The sequence below is a fragment of the Merops nubicus genome, unplaced genomic scaffold, assembly GCF_000691845.1.
Source record: "Merops nubicus isolate BGI_N331 unplaced genomic scaffold, ASM69184v1 scaffold16107, whole genome shotgun sequence".
NCBI lineage: Eukaryota > Metazoa > Chordata > Aves > Coraciiformes > Meropidae > Merops > Merops nubicus.
The window spans coordinates 27,118-48,092 of record NW_008622429.1 but is presented as its reverse complement, the minus strand read 5'-3'; positions in this window follow the sequence as shown (position 1 = coordinate 48,092).

The window sequence follows — 20,975 nt, the reverse complement described above, 5'->3', positions numbered from 1 at the left end:
GCGCTACTTCACAAGGCGGCTTGGCCCGTACTCTGAGAACTGAAAATCTTCATGTCAAGTGATGGATGGGATTATGGTCTCTGTCTGACCCTCCTCCCCTAAAATGCTGCATCTGTGGTGAAAAATTAGAAGTCAGATAGTGATGTGAGCTGCATATTTGAATGCTGACTGGCTGAGGAAGAGTAATTTTCCAGCAGCTTGATGTGTTAGTCATCAACAAAACAAAAGAGCCATCAATAGGAAAAACAGATGCTGTGCTACAGGTGAGGGCGGGATCACCAGCTCAGCACAGACACATCTGTGCTGTCTAGACTGTCGGGGTAACTGAAGCATTGCAGGGGTTATGAAGATAATTTTGCTCTTCAAAACTATATTGGCTCTGTTATAAACCTGTCAAAACTGTCAAGAGAGGCCTCAGGAGAAATACCGCATTTTCCTAGGAGGCAGCTGGACTTGGTTTAACCCTCAGCTCTTCCCGGCCATCCTCGTGCTTGCTGACTTTTGTTTGCATTCTTTTTTTGGAAAGGGACCAGGTCTTCTGTGTTTGCAGAACCTGGGTACAGATTCTAAGATTGTCAAAAACTATCAGTAATATGCCCTTAGCTGACATGTAGCAAACTTGTATGAGAATTCACAGCTGTTCTGTTATTGTAATTCAGCCTGGGTTGGAGACACAAAATTTGTCTATGCCTCGGTCTCTCTCTAAGCCTGTCAGGTCTAGGGCAGCAGTTTAAAGGGATGGCTGAGGCTGTTACTGCTATTTAGGTAGCTCCCCCTTTCCAGTGAATGTGGTTGAGACAGAAAATGTGTGACAGCCCTTCTTGAATCAGCTGAAGAAGAGCTGTGTGTTTAGCTCTGCTCGTTAGCATGAACTGTTTTTGCTACAGGCACGACAAGGTAGGTTAATATCACAGCTTAAATTTGAGCTGATCCAGCTGATTTTGTCATGGATGGAGGAGGACACCTTACACGGGCTCATCCAGTGGCAGGCTGGTGGGAAGTGACGATCTCCAGGAAGGGATTGGTGCTGATGGGGGTTGTTACAGGAAACTGAGGGGGGAACTGCTGCTGGTTTAGGCAGATCTTAAAGATTAGATGGGTCTGCAGGCTTGGCCATGTCAGGACCTTAAAGGAAGGTTTCCTTTGGCTCTGACATCCAAAGCAGGTGGCTCATTACAGACATGTTGAGCAAGGATACTGTCATGTGCTTCACAGAGGAGCACCCTTTATAACTCAATGGATAAAGAGTGTGGGAGACTCTGCTATGACTCCTTTTTCTCCCTAAAGAGGCTGAGCCACACACTCCACACTGTGCACCCCAAGTAACTTCGGTCTCCCGGAACCAAGAACAGAAAATTAACTTTCTGCAGCTAGAACCTAGGGCCCTGGTAGGTAAAGACCAGAGCAACAGCAGAGGTGTGTGGCTGATGGGCTTGCACCTGGCTCCACAACTAGACCCCCAGCCTACCTTTCTTCCCTGAAAATAACTATCCAACTGCAATATCTGTGAGAGGCTTCAGTTTTACTAGTGGAATATTTAGGCAAAACCCTATAAAGTAAATGAAGCAAGGCCAGCAGAAGCTGTAGCCTGCATTGAAATTACTCTCTGGAGCCATAAAGGCTGCAGAGCTGAAGCTACCATGTTACAGTTCATGGGAGGAAGCACTTACCCACAGGAGGTGGAGAGGAGGGGGAAAGGTCAAGCACTGTAGCAGACATGAAAGCTTTTATGTTTTATTTTCTGGAATGCTTTTCTTCAAAATATGGTTTTGCCAAATACTGCGTTTCCCAATTCAAAATGCTGTATTTTTTTTCCCCATCAAATTAATTTTACTTATGCTGGTTTGTCAGGAGGGAAAAATACAAATATCAACTTATTTTTATACGAGGGAAAAGATGAATTAAGGAAAATGCTTGCTGACTATACAGTTACACCTGTGTGACTGCCATAAAAATTTGCAGTATTTATGGGAACAGGCACTCAGGTAACACTGAAAAGCCAAAATGTATTATTTTTTTCTAGACATGTCTGCTCATTTTAAAATGAGGTGGAGCTTTCTGCTAATTCTCAGCATAGAATGTTTTGTGGCATTTTTTGGATGTGTTTTGGTTACTTATAAATGAGATGCTCACACTTTTAGTCAGGCTATGTTTTATGATTTTTTTACTAGTGAGTGATTTGTTAATTGCAGCACTGTGTAACAAGCTATAGTGGAGTACCTATATGCCATGTTCCAAAAAAACAGAGCATGGGGGTGCAGCCGGGAACAGTTTGCCAGCACACTGAAGAAATAACTCTAAAATAGCTAATAATTTGCATGTCTAAGATCCAGAGCTGGCCAACAGTAATTTGAACAATGGATATCCTACATGTATTTTCATCAAAGAGAACAAGAAATGAGAAACTGAAGAAGGTGAAAAGTTAGAAAATATGTACTTTATCAAAATGTCTCTCTAAAAGTGCTGTAAACAAGTCACCAGAGTTCCTGCAGGCTGTGTTTGTGATGCCTTTTTCAGAGCTTTCTCTACCCATAATGCATGTCTTGAAACAGTAGTGGGTTTAGGATTGTGGCTTAGTATTCAAACAGAGCCAAAGAAATGATTGGGTTCTCACTTGGAGGAATAAGCCCATCTTAAACTTAGTCTTTCTGCATTTCCTGCCTAACTCGTCTGTTGAGTGATTAGACAACTAGCTCAGCTGGTGATTCAGGAAAAACTCAGGAAGGAGATTCTTGTGGTAAGCTCCCCTGCTTCTTCTGCAGCCTTTTCCAAAGCGCTTCATTTGTGAAACACACAAAGCCTACACACACACTATATGCTGTGAAACACAGCCTCAGGTGAGGAGGGGAATAGCCAAAAGCATGCAGTTTTTAAAGCAAGGGGTGAAAAAGGGAAGAGAGTTATACATGGCGATGGCATGAGGCTCAACATCAACAGTGCCACAAGAGTGCGCTTGAAGGTATCCTTCAGCACTTAGCATGAGGTGGGACAGAGGAGAATGAGACTGAATGGCTGACACACAGTTACAGGACAAATTCATCCCAGCGTGCATGTGCAGCAGAAACCAGACATCCACTTGTTGGTTGGCAACAGTCCACTGTTTGGTAGCTAAATCAGATACATCTTTAATAAGTAATTACCTCTTAGTTCTCCTTGTACTTACACAGAGAGACAGAAGACATAGAGCAGGACACAATTTCTATGTAACTAGATCCAAAGCTTAAATTTCAGTATTAGGGAAGGTTTGAATAGCTTCTTTGAAAGCACTTTGGCAAATGCAAACTGGGAAAAGCCACAGCACCAAAAAATTACCCAGGTTGAGGAGTCATAAAAAATAGTTTTGAGAATTACTTTGACCATCAATGGATTTATCTGTGAATCTCAGAATTTTACTGAAGGAAAAAAATACTAAATCAAGCTTGCCTTCAGCGTGTGTTTGTAAACAGAGGAGCAAGAGCGCAACATAACTTGTCTGTGCATGGACTGTGAAGCTCAGTAGGTTATTGTTGGTAAACTCTTTGGAGAAAGTTAAGACAGTCATGTTACAGCCTAAAAGATTGAGTTTGCATGTGCTTATCTTCTCAGTTTCATGCACGGCCTGCCTTTGGGAAATCTGTTAATAAACTTTTGTTTTTTGTGAGATTAATACTATAAAGAGTATAGATAGATAGCAGAGACAGCACCCAAAGGTTGAGGACCTTTGAAAATAAAATCCTTTGGACAGGCCAGGAATTTTCACACTTGTATTTTCTGATACTTCCACTAGGCCCATCAGTACTGTTTGTTGTACTTATGTAGTTATCAAAGTTAATGCCACACTGAAGTCTGCCACACAACTTTAATCAATAACTGAGATTTTTTTCAAGCGATGATAGATAATGCAAAAAATAAAACTAAGTGCTTTGAAGTTCTTCTTGGTCTAGTTCTGTGACACTAGGGGAAATAAATCAGATGATTAAGCAAAAAAAAAAAAAAAAAACAACCACACCAAAAAACATCTACAGCAAGCCAGAAGTCAAGGCTCAAACACATCTCATTGTTCAAAATAAGTCTTTCAAATTAATGAATCTGGGCCTGCTTCTGTTTTACTAGCTTAAACAGAGTGGTTGAAGTATAATTCCAAAACTGTAGAAGTGAGGTCAGAGCAAATCCTCATGCTTTGTGAGGTTTGAAGTGAACATGCTAAATTTAATCAGCCTAGCATCTTATATCAGAGTTGCTACTACACCTGAATACTTATGCCTTTCAGTGAAAGAATTAGTGATACTTCGCTTTATACAAATTTTCTTACTTCTGTCGTATTCTCAGCAGTGTTCAGGACTAGTTTTGGCTCCAGATAAACTGCTGAAGATCTATTTAATTTTGGTTATGAAGTGTGAGCCAAGCACTTTATAAAGACCTATTTTTACAAAATATTGGAAAGAGGTATTTTCATCGTGACTAATTCCTTGATTGCTTTGGACCAAAAGTCATGATTGCATTGGAAGAGAACAGAAAGGAATTCTATACGTGCTGGAGATCTTTCTCCTGACTAAAATTTTAATCATCTGCTTGACGTCATGGAACTTTACAAAGGTTTAATCAATGCCAGCTTCTGACTTTTTCTTCTTAACACTGTTTGCTTCACATCTGGGTTTAATCTCTAGCTAAACAAATCAGAATTTATGGAGTTTACCACACAATTTGAAAAGTTTCTCCTCTTATCTCCTTGTCCGCATACAAAGTATTTGCTAATAGAGTTGGTGCTCGTCTAACACCCTTATTCCCTGTGCTTTCTAAACAAATAAAGACATAAATCCAAAGGCAAAAAAATTCCATGTAATAACTAGTCCTGTTTATCATGTGGGTTTTGCAATAAGAAATGTAAAAATGTTGGCAGAGATTTCACAGGAAGAGCAAAGAGGGCTCTCATCACTGCCTGGGCACTTTTCAAGAGGCATAAACGCAGAATACTATATTTGGACAGGAATAATCAGCTGCACAAATACAGATGGAAAACAAGTGGCTGGTGGCATTTCTTCTTAAAAGACTCTATGAGATATACTGAATCACAGACTAAGCACGAGTCAATACCATCATGCTGTTGTGAAAAAAGCAAACACCACACTGGGATTTCTAAACAGGAGTAGAGCCTGCACTGTGTGTGAAATGAGCCTTCTGCTGTACTCAACAGTGGTCGGGCTTAAGCTGAAATAGTGTGTGAATTAGGCACTGTACTCCAAGAACAATGAGCTACCTGAGAATTCAGAGAGTAATGACAAGGAGCAGAGATTTAGACTGTTACAAAACATGGAAGAATTGAGGTGGTTTAGCCTCAAGAAGAAAAGGCTGGAAGAAGGACATGACATTCCTCATAAACAAAAGGCTCTTTGAGAAGGAGTCAGACGAATCTTTTTCTCTTGTTTGCATTGGCTATTACTAGAGGTAATGGGCTTAAATTGCAGTAAGAAAAAGCTAGGAGAGATTCCTAATGAAAAAAGGAGGTGAAATGCTGTGATGACTTGCCTGAAAAGTTGTGGAGTGTCTGTCTGTGGAAGATGAGTTCTTAGATTATACTGTTGAACTGCACACACTTGTGTAAGCAGAATGAAGGGGATGAAGAACTGTGGGGAGGTAATGGGATCTTGTGTTTTTTTCTCTGAAGAAAAAGACAAGCTCAACAGATCACTGTAGCACAAGAGAAGAATTGTTTCAGAAAAAAACCTTCTTGAATACTGACAAGCATCAATCAAGCCCCACCACACTGAGACTTCAATGCTGGGAACAGAGGGGCTTATTAGCTGCTCTAGCTCCACTGCTTCTCCCTTCCTGCCTTTGTGTTATGCTTTTTATTTCACTGGCAATGCCACATGCAGCTGTCCTATATTTTTCATTTCCAACAGCACCCCTATTAAGATTGCCATTCAAGTATTTCTGCATGTGTGTATGAGTGGAGCACAAGTTAAGGGGGGTGTCTCAGAAAAGGTTTGTGACACCATGAGCTCAACTCCTACTGTCATGTCCAGCTCCTGTACGTGAAACTCACAAAACATCTTTAAAACGAGAATGTTAATGCCCATGTGTCACAGATGACTTAAGTATTAGAAAGAGGCTTTCTAGACCCTGCCCACCTCTCCATATTGTGCTTCATCTGAAATATGGAACCTCTCTGTCAGGATTCTAAAAATATTTAGAAAGAAACACAACACAACTGCTATCAGAATAACAGGCTGAGATGTACCAGTCTCTTAATATTTTACAGGTCAACAGGGAATAAATTAATGAGTAGTGCAAATTATCTGAACAGTTTTCAACAGTTCCATTAAAAAATCAACCACCTCCATAATTCTCTGTCTGGTCTCTGGTTTTATATCTGTCTATTACCTCAACTACATTATCTATCATAACATTTTTTCCCCACTTCTCCTCTGTTACTGTTCATAACGTAGAGATGCTGTGGGTCAAGTTTTATTGCCACGCATGTTTGCCTGTGTATGCGTCTCTCTGATGCCTAAAATCTCTTTACAATCTCTAAGCTGAAAACACACAAGTTAACCAAAACCAGTTTTTCTTTACACGTCACTTACTTGCCACACAGAAGAGATATACAGGCTGCCTTGCTTTCATGAAGTTACTTTTATAGGCCTGCTATCAAAAAGTTCATACTGACGCAAGTGTATGGGTGTGGTTTCTAAACAGCATGAGGTGATTCAAGTCTGTGGTGCTGCTGAATGTGTTAATGCTTGAAACTAACCTGACAAACTCCAGGTCCATGATCCAGCTGTCCCCACGAAGTCAGCAGAGCCCCTACAGTGGGGGACATATCTTTGATCACTTGGCCACTCATGCAAGTTAACCCTAAAATTAAAGGGAGTATTAGATCCCTATTAAAGAATTGAAGTGACTTTCCAAGAGTCAAATGGCAATTACAATTGCTGGACCATAAATGAGTCCTTGCTGATACCACTTAAGACACTTGAAAACCCTAAAAGGACTAACCAAAAGCTAATATTGTGACAGTATTTTGAAAGACTAAATGAATTGGTGAAGGTAAACACACACCTCTCAGCCTGACATCAGTAATGGCAGGGCATATCAAGGACTTGATTAACTGAGAGTTTAAAAGGAGATGAATATTGATGCTAATATGTGCTTACTGAAAGTATGTATATCTTGTCTGTCAGAGTACTCAGTAAGATCACAGTTTAGGATTAAACAAGTATTAGTATTAACATGTTAAGACTTGCACATAATCTGTCCCATATCTGTCTTGGTATGACACAGCATTTTGACTAAAGGAGCTAGAAAAATCATTACCTCTTAAGCAGATCTCAAAAAAAACCTCTTGAAAACTGAGAATTCTTCCCAAGGAATTGTGCTTCTAGTTCAGTCCTCTATAGCCATGTTTCTAGGCTTGTGCCATTCCTAACACAGCATTTTAAACAATATCTAGAAGAAAAACAAATCAATCTTCCTCAACATAAATTTATCGCTGATCTAGGCTGCAGATGTCTCAAAGAACAGTGATAGAAAGTGAAGGCTAGGTCATTTCTACTAGGTTATAGGAAGGTGAGCACATAGTGATAACGGAACAGCCACATACAAAGTCTGACTAGAGCTACAGTAGCAGGAGAAGATACTGGGCCTTGTCTTGTAGAAGAACATGTGAATAATCGTATTATGGTAGCCAACGTGCTGCCAATAAGCAAAAAAATCCTAATACAATCCTTGGACACTTGTACTGGGAAAAGAATGTTAATCTTTCTTCTGCACCTGGCACTGGAATGACTACTGCTATGTCCAGTCTAATGCATACAATTCAGGATTGATGTTGCAACTTGGAGAAAGTTCAAAGACTTGCCAAGAGAATGGTTCAAGTGTTGGAAAAAATCCAATCCAAAATATAAAGAAAGAGAGATTCCAGGAGCTCAGCTTTTTTACCTTACCTAGGACATGGATAACAGACAGCTGAACTACTCTTTTTAAATCCTTAATAATTTAGGCAGGAAGCATTGATGATGGATTCTCCAGTCCAGCAGACAAATGTATGACAAGGTCCAGTGGGTAGGACATTGGAAGTAAGTGAAGCAAAGCTAAACACAGACCTTTTATTTGTTTAGTGAAGAAACAATCAGGAACAATCTATTAAAAGTAACAGTGTTTTTCTCTCCCTAGGAATTTTTAAATCAAGATTTAATATTTTTTTGAAAAGTGATCTTTAGTTCAAATCCTCATTTAGTGGTAATGAAGTCTTGTACCTGCTCTACACTGAAATAACATGACTGTTGAAGACCTCATATTATGTTTACATCTATGTGAAAACTAGTGAGAAGAATAATAGAAGTAGGAAATGGAAGAAGGGAGAAAAAAATGGAAAATTAAAATACAGATTTAAACTCTTGAACTGCTTGTTTTGATAATGGCCTCTCTATCCACTAGTTTTAATGGTATCTTTCATTCTCTTTCTTGAGCTAACATGCAACATTATTATACAATGTCAAAGAGCAGAAAGGGTTCAAGCACACAGCTAGTTGCATCAGACAGGTCCACCACTTCTGTCCTCTTGGTATATTCTAAGGGATGACTTAGCATTCCTTTCCAGTCAGGGCCCCAGGGGCATAAGGAGACTGTCACTCTCTTACTGCCCCATCTGAAAGCTAAGAGAGGAGACAAAGAATGGTTTGCCCTCATGTGTTAGGATGATCTTGGGGTCACCCAGAACTGGGCATATGTCATTTAACATGTCTGTTTTCCCATGACAGCTCCAGAAACTGGGATTGACATGGCATGCAAAAATACATGGACTGGATGGACAAACTGAAGTGATATGTTCTGTGTTTTTCCTACTTAACAGTCTGTGGCTACTAAATGTGAAAGAGGTACAAGTGTTGATTTCACACGAAGAGCAAAACGTGCTACTTTTGTGTAAGACAGTTTTGTCTTTCAGACAAAACCAGCAAATGCAAACTGCCCAAGGGAAAATGTAGTCTTTTTCCATTCATGACAATCCTGTCCCCATGGTCTTATCACTGCCATGTTCATTATCACCTTTTAAACATGCAGATCCACACATAGCCACATGTTCTGTTCCTATTTCTCTGACAGGTTCAGCGTGGCTGAATCTTACTGTTGTGTTGTGTGGATGTCTCACAAGCCACGGCACCATCAGCTGAAACAGAAGTATTAACCTCATCCTGTCACAGAAGGAAGACTCAGGAAGGGATTGAAAGACAGGTACTAGACTGAGGCTCATGATGCAAGAGTGTCTCTTGCATTCCTAGAAAAGACCACTCAATTAGTCTGGTTATCTCACAGATACTACCACTTAGAAGATGCACAAAATGGAATAATGTAGGACGTATCTTCAACTTGAACAAGTGGAACCAGAAAAAAAAAAAAAAAAATTGCTTTTGAAACAGCTTCTCCCTTGAAATTCTGGTCCATCACTCTCTGATACAAACTTTCTTTAGCTACAGCTGTAACTCCTCACATTTTCACCTTAACATCTGTTTTGTTCCCACCTATAGATTTCTCTCTATAATATTTTTGCTACTTTCAAACACTTATCTCTCCCTGGTGGCACTGGATTCCCCAAAGTGGAGCAAAGCACATGAAAACTTGGAGTAGCTAGAGTCGAATAAGTGCAAGTCTCACCTCCTCTGACTTCCAGCTGAAGCCCCAGCAATGCATCACCTAAATACCCCCTGCACCTCTGAGTCCTGAAGGCACTCTGCTGTCACACACGTCAGCTCCTCCCTGCCAGCTTTCCTCTTTTCTGAAATTTTTGGATAACTCCCACCTGTCTCTGCCTGCCTACACACGGAAACTTTGCCCCACTTACAGAACAAAATGTTCTAATGAAGCCATGGTAGAAAAGGTAAATCTGTTTTAATCTAAACATAGTATATCTTCCCTAGCCCTGTATTTTTAAACTAGTATGTAAATGCAACGGTTTTGGGGGATTAAAGTTTACTTTGGTTTGCCCTCTATGAGACATCTAATCTCACTATACTGTATTACCGACAGCTGCTATTCCTGGCCATACTCCACTCTCAAAATGTTTTCTGTCATAAACCATATGTTTCACATATTAGTTATTTAAAGAGTTTCACTAGCTAAGCCTGTTGAGATGAATCATCCCTCTTGCAAAGGTGTCGTGGGATATGCAGCAGAGTAATAAGAACATTAACTTGGTTACATAGCATAAATAAAATCATACATGTCAGTTAGGCGTTGCTGCGATAGAAAAAATTACTCAAATAAAAAGAAATCCTAACTGATGTGGAATGAGCTTTCCCAGCCTAGATTAGCAAAAAGGCAGGGAAGACATATCTTTATAGTAGAATTAGGCTGGGTTTGTGCATATCAATTATGGCGGCAGTGTCAAACACACCTCTGGATTTAACTGCTGATGTCTACAAGACTTTGGCCTGTTGTTTCTTTTTCTGCTCCAATGCCAGTTTTGCTGGCATAGAGGGGAAACATAAAAACTTTATCTCAGTTCCTCATTCAAGATGTCTGTCTGGTTTTCCTTGAGATACCTTACTGAGTTTAAATATCATCTACAGAGGACTTTAGAAAATCTCAGGTCCAGTTTGCAGTAAGGATGCTTTTATGCCTACTTCTCCTTTGGCAGTATGAACTTAAATGGGTTTCTATTTTCTTCACATCTACTACTTATTTTTGGTATTACCACACCCTGTGTACTAGGAAATGTGCAAACTTTACACCAGAGCAGAACTCTCCAGCCTCTTTTCCTCCGTAAGCATCCAAATCAGCTGACAAGAGCATCATGCTCCTTCTCACACCCAGGTGTGTCCCAGGCAATCTGGAATGCCTTCCTTCACAGGTTATTGCACCTTCAGCCACAATGGAAGGACTTCCCTACATTAACCCAGGAAGGTCTCTAGGCTGGTGACAAAAGCTCTTTCAACAAAGGTAGCAGATGAGTATCCTGATAATTTTTTTTTTTTTTTGTAGGGACTCTGATTGCTATGTAGCATGTATGATAGGTGTCCATCTTCATCTTTAACTGTGAAATGCTGAAAGAGAGATCATAAGTGATCTTCATGAAGAACTTGGGATCTGATAGCTCCTCCCAATTCCTGATGAGCTGATGCTCATCAGGAATTCCTTATGAGCTCTAGGTGCTGTTTTCTCTGAATTCCTGAGAGCATGGTTATGTACTCACTTCAGTTCAGTGTAAATCTACAATGCTCCACAAAGGGGCAGTCCTACCTGCTTTTGCACCCTTGGACGTTCCTGCTTCCTTGTAAGAGCCTGACTTTTGCTTCTTTTTGTTTTCTTGTTATTAGTTTTCAGACAGATAATGTTCTTTGTCCTGATTCAAAGGGTTGCTATGTGTACAGTAGAGTTAGGACACTAAAGGCAGCAGGGAAAATGCATTGCACTACTGAAGAGAAGCAGAAAAGACAGGACCAATCTTTTCTGGCAGCAGTGCAGACATCTGCTTGATTGAAGTAAGCACATTACAATGTACCTTAGGCAGCACAGGGAATTCAGAACAAAGGCTAACCTAGCATTCTGGATTATTGAGGCCAAACATTTACAGTCTAGTCAAGCTGAGGCAAAAGGTCCTTTTCTAGTTCTCTCCTTCACAGGTCATGAAGGCTAGATAACATTGCTAGAATGCATTGGTTTGAGCATTTATCAGCCTCATTATCAAGAGTTGTCACCTTTCCTAAATATAACTTTAATGGTATTTATTGAAAGCAAAAAATTTTTTTTGTGATGTTTGAAACAAATGTAGTCACTAAGTTAAAAAAACAAACAAACAAACAAAAAAAAAACAAGATATATTTCTGACTGAAAACAAACCTAAAAAGACACCCTCTGCAAAAATCTACCATTGTTACCAAGTTTTCCAGGGATTATTTTGCCTCACACAAGCTGTGACAAACACTTCATGAGGCAGGATCTCTGGTCTGGTCAAGCCATGTTCTAGGCCAGCCTGATGGGTAGAGCTAAGGTAGGCTTGAATCACATTCAGAGTCCTGAGGTGCAACTGCTCAGGATACAGGCCAGTCGCTGGATTAAAGAACAGCTGGCCACTAACTGATGCCTGGCTTCCCACTGTCCTGAATCCAAACATTTACTCTGTCCTGAAAAAGTAGTAGTTTTTTTCAGAAGAGATCTGTGATAAGTAATGGGTTCTCCTGCAGCAGAACTGGAATAGAGCTCTCAATGCACAATGCCACATCAATATTTGGAAAAGCACAAATGGAGCCAATTGAGTGATCTCACTGACTAGTAATTTCTTTAAAATAGTTTGTCACATATACTGCATGACGTCACTTCAGAAGTCATCTTTGTTTTCTTTTTTACTAAGCTGTAGTATTTTTCTTGACATTTAAATTTCAGTATGTATGACTTCAGTGTCATTATAGAAACCACTGGAAATCAACTCTTCTTGTACCTACATAACCATGTAGTTGTCTAGGCATCCAGCACTGGAGAAGTTAATTATATATATGCAGTATTTAGAGGTTGACCCACAGCTGTTCAAGAAGATTCCTAAGGCTATTTCAGCCTCTACCAACACACATACAGACATCAATACATTCACACCTGAAATCTGTACCACATATGGGAGACCAAAGTTTTCCACACTTAAATTAATGGCATTATAAATAAGAAACACACAAAACCAAAGCAAATATTAACACTGATTTACCTGTTTAACTCTGCCAACATTTCACAACAAATATAACTGTGGAAGAATTAACATTTTTGCACTCATTCTCCTGCAGGCGCAGCTTGAGAGATGAGACAATCTCAACAACAGCCATACTAAGAGAACATTAGAAACATGCCTCAAGTTTGGGAACAGTTTTGTCAGTTATACTCCAGATGATAGAGACTTAGACATATAATTCACTGGACTGATACATTCTCGTGCATCGTCCATTCATTTAGTATTCTATAGAATAAACATGTCCTGCTGAAGTGCAACCATTTTCCAAGAATATTGTCTTATCACCCAAAGTTATATAGAAACAGAACTTTCAGGGCCAGGAGAGAGGGGTAATGAGATGAATGTTTGTTCTTGGAAAAAAAAGTTCTAAATGGTTGAACATCCCTCCCGTTTCCTTTTACACATCTCATCTCTATTATTTGATCCCCCCTATTTTTAGCTTTTCTGGTGCAGAACCTAAAATACATGAAGAGAGGCAATGGTGTTCCTAGACCTCCTAAAAGGTGAGTAATGGTAAGTTTATAGTTATCCTTATGAATCGGAAGCTTTGGGTTTATACATTTATACCACTCCTTTCTAACCACCTGTGACCCATTGCAGAGGGTCACATTAATAGTCCTATAGCCAGGTTTCTTGCTAATATAATTTTCAAGGTGCTTTCAGGTGATTTCAGAAATGCTGTGTCCTTATTACAGCACAGGATTGGGATTCAAGATACCTATTTTTGATTCTGTCACTGTTTAAGAGAATAGTGGCTAATCCTTCCAGCTCCAATCTTACAGTTTCTGGTGGTTTTGTTTTTTTGTTGATTGTTGTTTTTTTGGGGTTTTTTTTTGTTTTTTTGTTTGTTTGTTTGTTTGTTTGTTTATTTGTTTCTTTTAAAAAGTGAGGATAGTGCTGACCTTCTGTTGCTTTGAAATCTGTTACTTAAGAATATAGAAAGCTAGAACTGACTGCAACTCAGAAGTTACTCTCACTACAATTGTACATGCTACGCTCGCTGTATTGTCCAGCAGGTAAATACTCCAGAAAACTTTCATCCTTAAGGAGATAAGGAGGTATGACACAATAAAACACATTAGGGAAAACATACAACTATGAGGGGGTAACTTCATCTACCTGCCACATCTGATGATTTCTAGTAGCACTCTGAGTGGGGAAGCCCAGATTTTTCTTCATCTTTTCTGCCCAAGTGTATTTGTGAATCAGTAGCAAATAGTCTCTTCCTAGATATCAGGACTCTAAAAACACAAACAAAGTAAATGTGAGTAACACAAACGTTGCAGATTCATCTCCACACAGGAAGTACAAATTTCCAGTTTTCAGTTCAGAAGGATGTAAGTCTAAAATGTCCATTAATCTTTGTGCACTTTTAATGTGTATATCTACATAAAACCTCCTGTATTGATATACCTTGTTTATAGCTACAGTAGCTACTGCTCAGTGAATTTATTATTCAGACCTCTAGAAAAGGGTAGGAATGGAGTAGAAGATAGGGCTGAAAACTCAGCTTTGAAACATTGAAAATTACTTGAAGAAGATGGATATAAAAAGGAAAAAAAAATCAGTTTCCTCATTAAGCATAGAAAGATTCACAACAACTGTTTGAAACTGGTTTGAAAGTCTCTAAAGACATATTTCAATTCTGGAAGTATTAACAGGATAGGATAAGAAATAGGCCTAGAGCTGTCACAGAAGTGACAACTATGACTGAGTAAAACTCCTGCTGCTATTCAGTGGCCCACAAAAAGACAAATTGAAAAATTGGGATAAAACTATTACCAACCTCTGAGATTTTGCCAGTCTGAAAAATGAAATGAAAATCCAAATGAAAAGAGAGTGCTGCTACTTATAATGTTGACAGCGTTTATGTTCTGCTTTGATTCAGTGGCATTCAGCTACTAGCATCCTATCATCTCAAGTGGGCACAACCTGTTGCAGGCATTTAATAGAAAACCTTCAAGAGATTCTAGATAGTTTGTTTTCAGAATGAGCCTGGAAGCTACAACTTGTGCTTCACATCTTTGCCAAACGTTAGCATTTGATTTTTAAACTGAAAACAAAGTTTAGTCAGAAAACTTTACTACACCCTTCACCAATCTATTCAAGGAAAATTACTTTTAGGAATTATACTGAGTGTCCCCTGCTGCAGTTTTTTCATTACTTCTTTTCCCATTTACAGTTTATATTTTCTTCTTTGCAGAAACACTGTTCATGGTTGTGGGCTGACAGCCCAACTTTCCAGTCTTCTCTAGACTAAACAATGCCAATTCCATCCACCCTCCCTCATGCTCTCTAGACTGTTGCTCATTCTTTTTACTCCTTTCTGGATTGTCTCCAGTCTGTCTACATTTCTTTGGAAGCATGGTGCCCAAAATAATACAGAGTGAAAGAATTATTTTACACACCTTGTGTAGAACATTTGTATTAGTCCAGGATTTGGTAATAGTTGGTAAGTGCAGGGAGCTTCTTTATTTATTAAACTGCAAATGTATGTTCGGAAAGAATCTTTCCTTGTTAAAGTTGGGTTCAGGTATAGTTTTGTGATCAGCATCTCAAGGCCAGAAAGTTGTAAACATTTGTTTATTATAGGACATGCCAGTAAATCAGGAGTTACGTCTGATTTAATGTACAAAATGGTCCATATTTAGAGCCTGAGGCAGCCACACACAGTTTTCAGAGACAGATGACAAGTATCCTATTTTGTGTTTATTAAAATAGCAACAACCATTACCCAGCTTTCTAGACATAACTAGCGAGTCAAATTTGGGAAGAGCTGTGCCTACAAGGAACATCAGAGCACTGATACCTTCTGAGACATGCATGCTGTTACAAAGAGAATCATAGAATGGTTTGGGTTAGAGGGGGCCTTAAAGATCATCTAGTTCCAATACCTCTGCCATGGGCAGAGACACCTCTCACTAGGTTCAGGCTGCTCAAATCTTCTTCCAGCCTGGTTTTGAACACTTGCAGGGATGAGGTATCCACAGTTTCTCTCGGCAACCTGTTTCAGTGTCTAACCAACCTGACAGTAAAGAATTTCTTCGTCATATCTAGCATAAATCTCTCCTCTTTTAGTTTGAAACTTTTAACCCTCATCCTATCGCTACAAGCTTTTGTAAAAAATCTCTCCCTCTCTTTCCTGTGGGCACCCCTTAAATACTGGAAGGCTGCTATAAGGTCTCTCTGTGGACTTCTCTGAGCTGAGCAACCTCAGCTCTCTCAGCCTGTCCTCATAAGGGAGGTGCTCTAGTGCCCTGATCATCTCCTGGCCCTCCTCTGGACTTGCTCAAGCAGGTCCATGTCTGTCCTATGCTGGGGGCCTCAGAACGTGTACAGCCTCGTTACCTTTGAGTACCTTTAAGATGAAACTACTGTCAGTTGCATTACTGGTAATTTGGATTTCACCATTAGCTCTGAGACTTTATAGGTAACAGCTTGTTGTTGATGAATTGGTCTGTGGAAGTACTCTTAGTTAACTGTCTATAGTGAGTAATATATTGTAAATATTTATTCTAATAATTCCTAATCCCCCTCCCACACTCTTACTTCAGTGTGTTGCCTTAAATTTTGTAATATTTCACACAGAGGTTTTGTGACAGATGCTACCGGGATTTGCTACCAGGACTTAAGGATTATTTCCTGGTGTGAGAGAAGGTAGGGAGGATGTAGAACAGCAATAAGAATGTCCTAAACTTAGATAACTTACTCCTTATCCTTCCACAGATTTCTTGCATGGACTGAGCAAGTGACTTAATTATCATGTCTCCTTGTCTTTCATGAGCTATTTCATAAAAAAAGTTCTTATATTCATTTCAAAGCAAACTTTTTTTTCCCACTTTAATTGTTGGACAAATTTCTTTCTGAAAATAGAGAGAGCAAGAGACTTGGTCAGTTATCTTCATGGTAAGGTGGATTATACCCAATTTGATTTCCAAACATTATTAGCTTCAAGGGTGCAATAACATTGTGCTCCTATGTTCTGGTCAGTATTTTAAAGTGAAGTTTCAGTTGCCTTTAAAGAAATAAAAACAAAACAAAAGCACATCCACTAGTGGTGCTTAGCTGAATCAATAAGAACCACAGATAAATGCCACCATATCTTTATCAGTGCAACTTTTGCTGACTCCCAATTTCTTTTGTTAAACAATGGTTTAAAACAAATTAAAGCTTTGGGTAACATAAGTTATGGCAATCAGAGTTTTAAAACAATTATAGATTTACAAAAAAAAAAAAATAAATATTCGGCTGCAGTTCTAACATTTCCACAGCAAAAAAATAACATGGAAAGCTTCTCTTCTTTGTCCTAGCCCTGTTTTTATTGTATTTATATGTTAAAGCATCTACGTTTCTTTACCTTCTTATCTGCTTTTTAAGCCAGTAGTGACAAGGAGACATAATAAATTTTGTGAATTTTCTGGAAAAGTTACAATAGTCTGCAGCAGCAATTTCCCTGAAATAAATTATTGTTTCGTATGACTTCAGTACAGTCCACTGAAGATTTCTGTAAATTCCTCAGGTATAGATTATTATTCTAATCTTATTTACCCACCTTGAAGTTAGTTCATTGATGTCATTATTTTTCTTCAGCGCAAAAACCACTGCCTATTGAACTCTATAGCTATTAATTTCTGTTTTCATTTGCTCTTTTCTTTCAAATTGTAGACTTGCTTAGTAGTGCTGGTATAGAAGTGGAATAATAGTTTCAAATATACTCATTCTAGCTTTCCTCTGCTATAGCAAAGAACAAGATTTGGCCTGCAGTTCCAATTTTATTTTCCCACGCAAAATCATGCTGCTATAATAAGCACTAAGAGACTGTGAGACTACATGTCTGAGAAAGTTCTATTTTACTGGAGACACACTGACTTCTATAAATTGACATAGGTGCTTATAAACATCAGCCCAACATGCCCAATTTGTTTCATGTTTGCCCAGTACCAAGTGTAATAAACCTTTGACCTCTAGACTGTATTTGAGCAACAGTAATAAATATTGTTAACTATTCTGTTTCAAATACGATGTGCAACATTTCAAGTACAGAAGAGTTAACAATAAAAGTTTTTATTCACATCAGTTTCCTTATTTGTATTTGAAATACTTCAGACTTGCACAGCTGAATACCTGAGCTAGAAACAATCACTGGAAGTCACTCAGAGTATATACAGGACTGTATCTGCTAACAGTTTCTGGAGGATGCTCACTGAAAAAGTTTGTGGATTCTCAAGCATCTTTTTCTATTGACTAATGCAAATTCTTGTTGCAGCTTAAAACTATTGCTTTTTATTTTATGCCAAAAGACTTAAGTCATAGTTTACTCCCTACTTTCTTGCTATCCTTTCTGCACCTGAGTGGAATAAAGCCTTTACATTAGTCCGACAGACGTGGCTGACCACAGAAAGTTGCCATTAAGACAGCCTCTGTCCCCACAAATCCACTGGAGGTATGGAGCTTTAGTGTGTTCTGGAACACAGAAAATAAAGAAACTACTGGAGTGTTAGAAGAGGAGATGCCAGTTCACAATCAACATCCAACACAATGCATTCTGAAACAATTAATTTGCTCAAAAGACAGTTGTATTTTGAACCTGAAACTGCTTAGACCTAGTGCCAAAAAGTACTGTCTCTCACAAACAGGAACCCTGGTTGTTCCATTAATAGCTTGGTACCATTCAGCCCTTGATGCCTTTGACATGGGAAGCTCCTTAGCTGGAACACCAGTTTTCCAAAAGAGGATTGGGGATGGGTGTAGTGGGTGGGGTAGCTGGTGGTGCTGTGTCAAGCCACAAAATAATGTTAGGCTGCTGCAAAAAATAACACAATTTTAGGCTAACTGAAACCATTTGTCACTAAAGTACACAAAAATGGGACTAAACCTCAAGAAACTCAATGTAATAACCATTAGATAATGTGAGGAGGTTGGAGCAGCTCGAAAGAGGTGATCCTGCCACTCTACTCTGCCCTGGTGAGACCTCACCTGGAGCACTGTGTCCAGCTCTGGAGCCCCCAGTACAAGGAGGATGTGGAGCTGTTGGAATGTGTTCAGCAGAGAGCCACAAAAACAATCAGAGGGCTGGAGCAGCTCTGCTGTGAGGACAGGCTGAGGGAGTTGGGGTTGTTCAGCCTGGAGAAGATGAGGCTCCATGATGGCCTTATAGCAACCTTCCCATACCTGAGAGGGGCCTACAAGAAAGCAGGAGAGGGTCTATTCACAAGCGTTTGTAGTGGCAGGATGAGGGGCAATGGCTTTAAGCTAGAAAAGGGCAGATTTACGTTAGACGTTAGGAAAAAGTTCTTCAGTATGAGGGTGATAGACCACTGGAACAGGTTGCCCAGACAGGTGGTGGAGGCCCCATCCCTGGGGACATTCAAGATCAGGCTGGATGAAGCTCTGAGTAGCTTGATCAGGTTGGAGATGTCCTGCTTATCACAGGGGGGTTGGACTAGATGACCTTTGGAGATCCTTTCCAGCCCAGACATTCTATGATTCTATAAATACTAGAAAGGTCTGATACAACCTTTGTTAAGAACCCTACTCATTCACAGAGCAAAAATTAGCTTCAGATCTACAGATGTCTGGTTTTCTAAAACTGTAGGTAGAAACTTCGCATTTTCTACTATAGGAGTCTCTTCACAATGGTTCTGTTCATTGCTTTCTTTCACATATCTCACCCTTGACTAGGTAAGATCAGCCAGAATTAAAATGAGTCATGATACCACTGTAGAGATTGCATGGTTTGATCCACTGAAGTTACCCCTGGCCTCCTCTTCCTTCCTGCATCTTGCAGTGCTTAAAAAGTCAGAGGACAACATACTGAATTGCTGGTGACAAGGTGGCATGATCAGAAAGACTGAAGATGGCAGTCAGTCTTAAAGGAGGAGCCAGACTCATGTCACTCTCTGCCTTCTTATGGTTTGGGTATATAAAACATTAAGAAAAAGCTTTTTTGAAAAATGTGGTCACTGTGTAATGGACTGGGTGGTGGTGAGGAGGTGGATTGATAGGGATGAGTGTAAGTAAAAGAACCAAACTATGTTTCCTCTCTCAGCACACACTGGTGGTAGGCAGTTCTCATAATCCCTGAACAGTAGAAGATATGATTCTAAATCTTTTTTTCTAACCATGCCCTGATTTTATTTGTTACTACACTGAAATTAATGTAAATGTAACTTAGCTGCAATGCACTCTAACTGCAATCCAAGTATCTATGAACATGGAATATTTCCTTACTGGCACATTTCTGAGAAACATAATCTGGTCTTTACATTTGAGTTAAACATAAGCCTCTCTCTTCCTGTATTAAAAACAGAGGTTGCAATCATCCCACCAAGAACAAGTTCTGCTCTCAGATCTGAGAAGTCTGCCAGAAAGTGTTAACAATGAAGAGAACAGAGTCCAGCTTCCTGTGAGCACACATCTTCTAGTGGTAAGTTATTGGTCACATCATTTCAGGACTCTGGCATTGGCAAAATGTGCATGCCAGACACAGGAAACCAAGAAAAAAAAAAAAAAACAGAACCCACAGAAGCCTCCAAAATGGTATCATTTTTATTGTTTAGTGAGAAGATGGATGTTCTCACTGTGACTGACCTCCAAGAACTAGATATTTAAGCCAATAAAAATATTAGCTTATTTTTTTTTAAGTCTCTGAACTTTCATAGGAAAGGACAATCCAGCTTAGTTGTGTTCAGCTTTTTAGACCATTAACCAATCTCTGTTTTGCTTAGCAACTCCATATCAGGAGAGCAGGTTGGGCTTTTTTTTTTGTTGTCAATACTGATTACCTTGAAAAAAACCAAAAATGTTCAGTGGTTTCTTACATTTAGCAATCCTAATCTCAGAAGTCAGTGTTCTCTATATTTAGTCTAGAAACAATTTCTAAATCAATACTTATGTTATTTAGTTCTAGGTAAAAAGGTTTTTTTAAAATGTCCATTGTAATTCAGGTAAACATTGAAGGTCATTGTATTTGATAATAAAAACCAGTTTTAATATACTAAAATTAGCATTAGCTAACTGAGAAAAAATTTGAGAGGTGAGCTAACTAAAATTGTGTTTTGTTCAGCCAAATTAGCCAACTGTTAAAAACAAAATTATACTAATTATATAAATGTGGCTGCTATAATTGACCTCAAAACATCCGCATTCACATGCATTCACTGAATGCCTTGAATGAACAATTATCTGCTGAAAGCACATTTACCAGCTATTCTACTTAAAACTATTTCTGTTTGTGTCACATGAATGGTTTCTGTGACAGGCATTTTCCCGTTTGGTCATA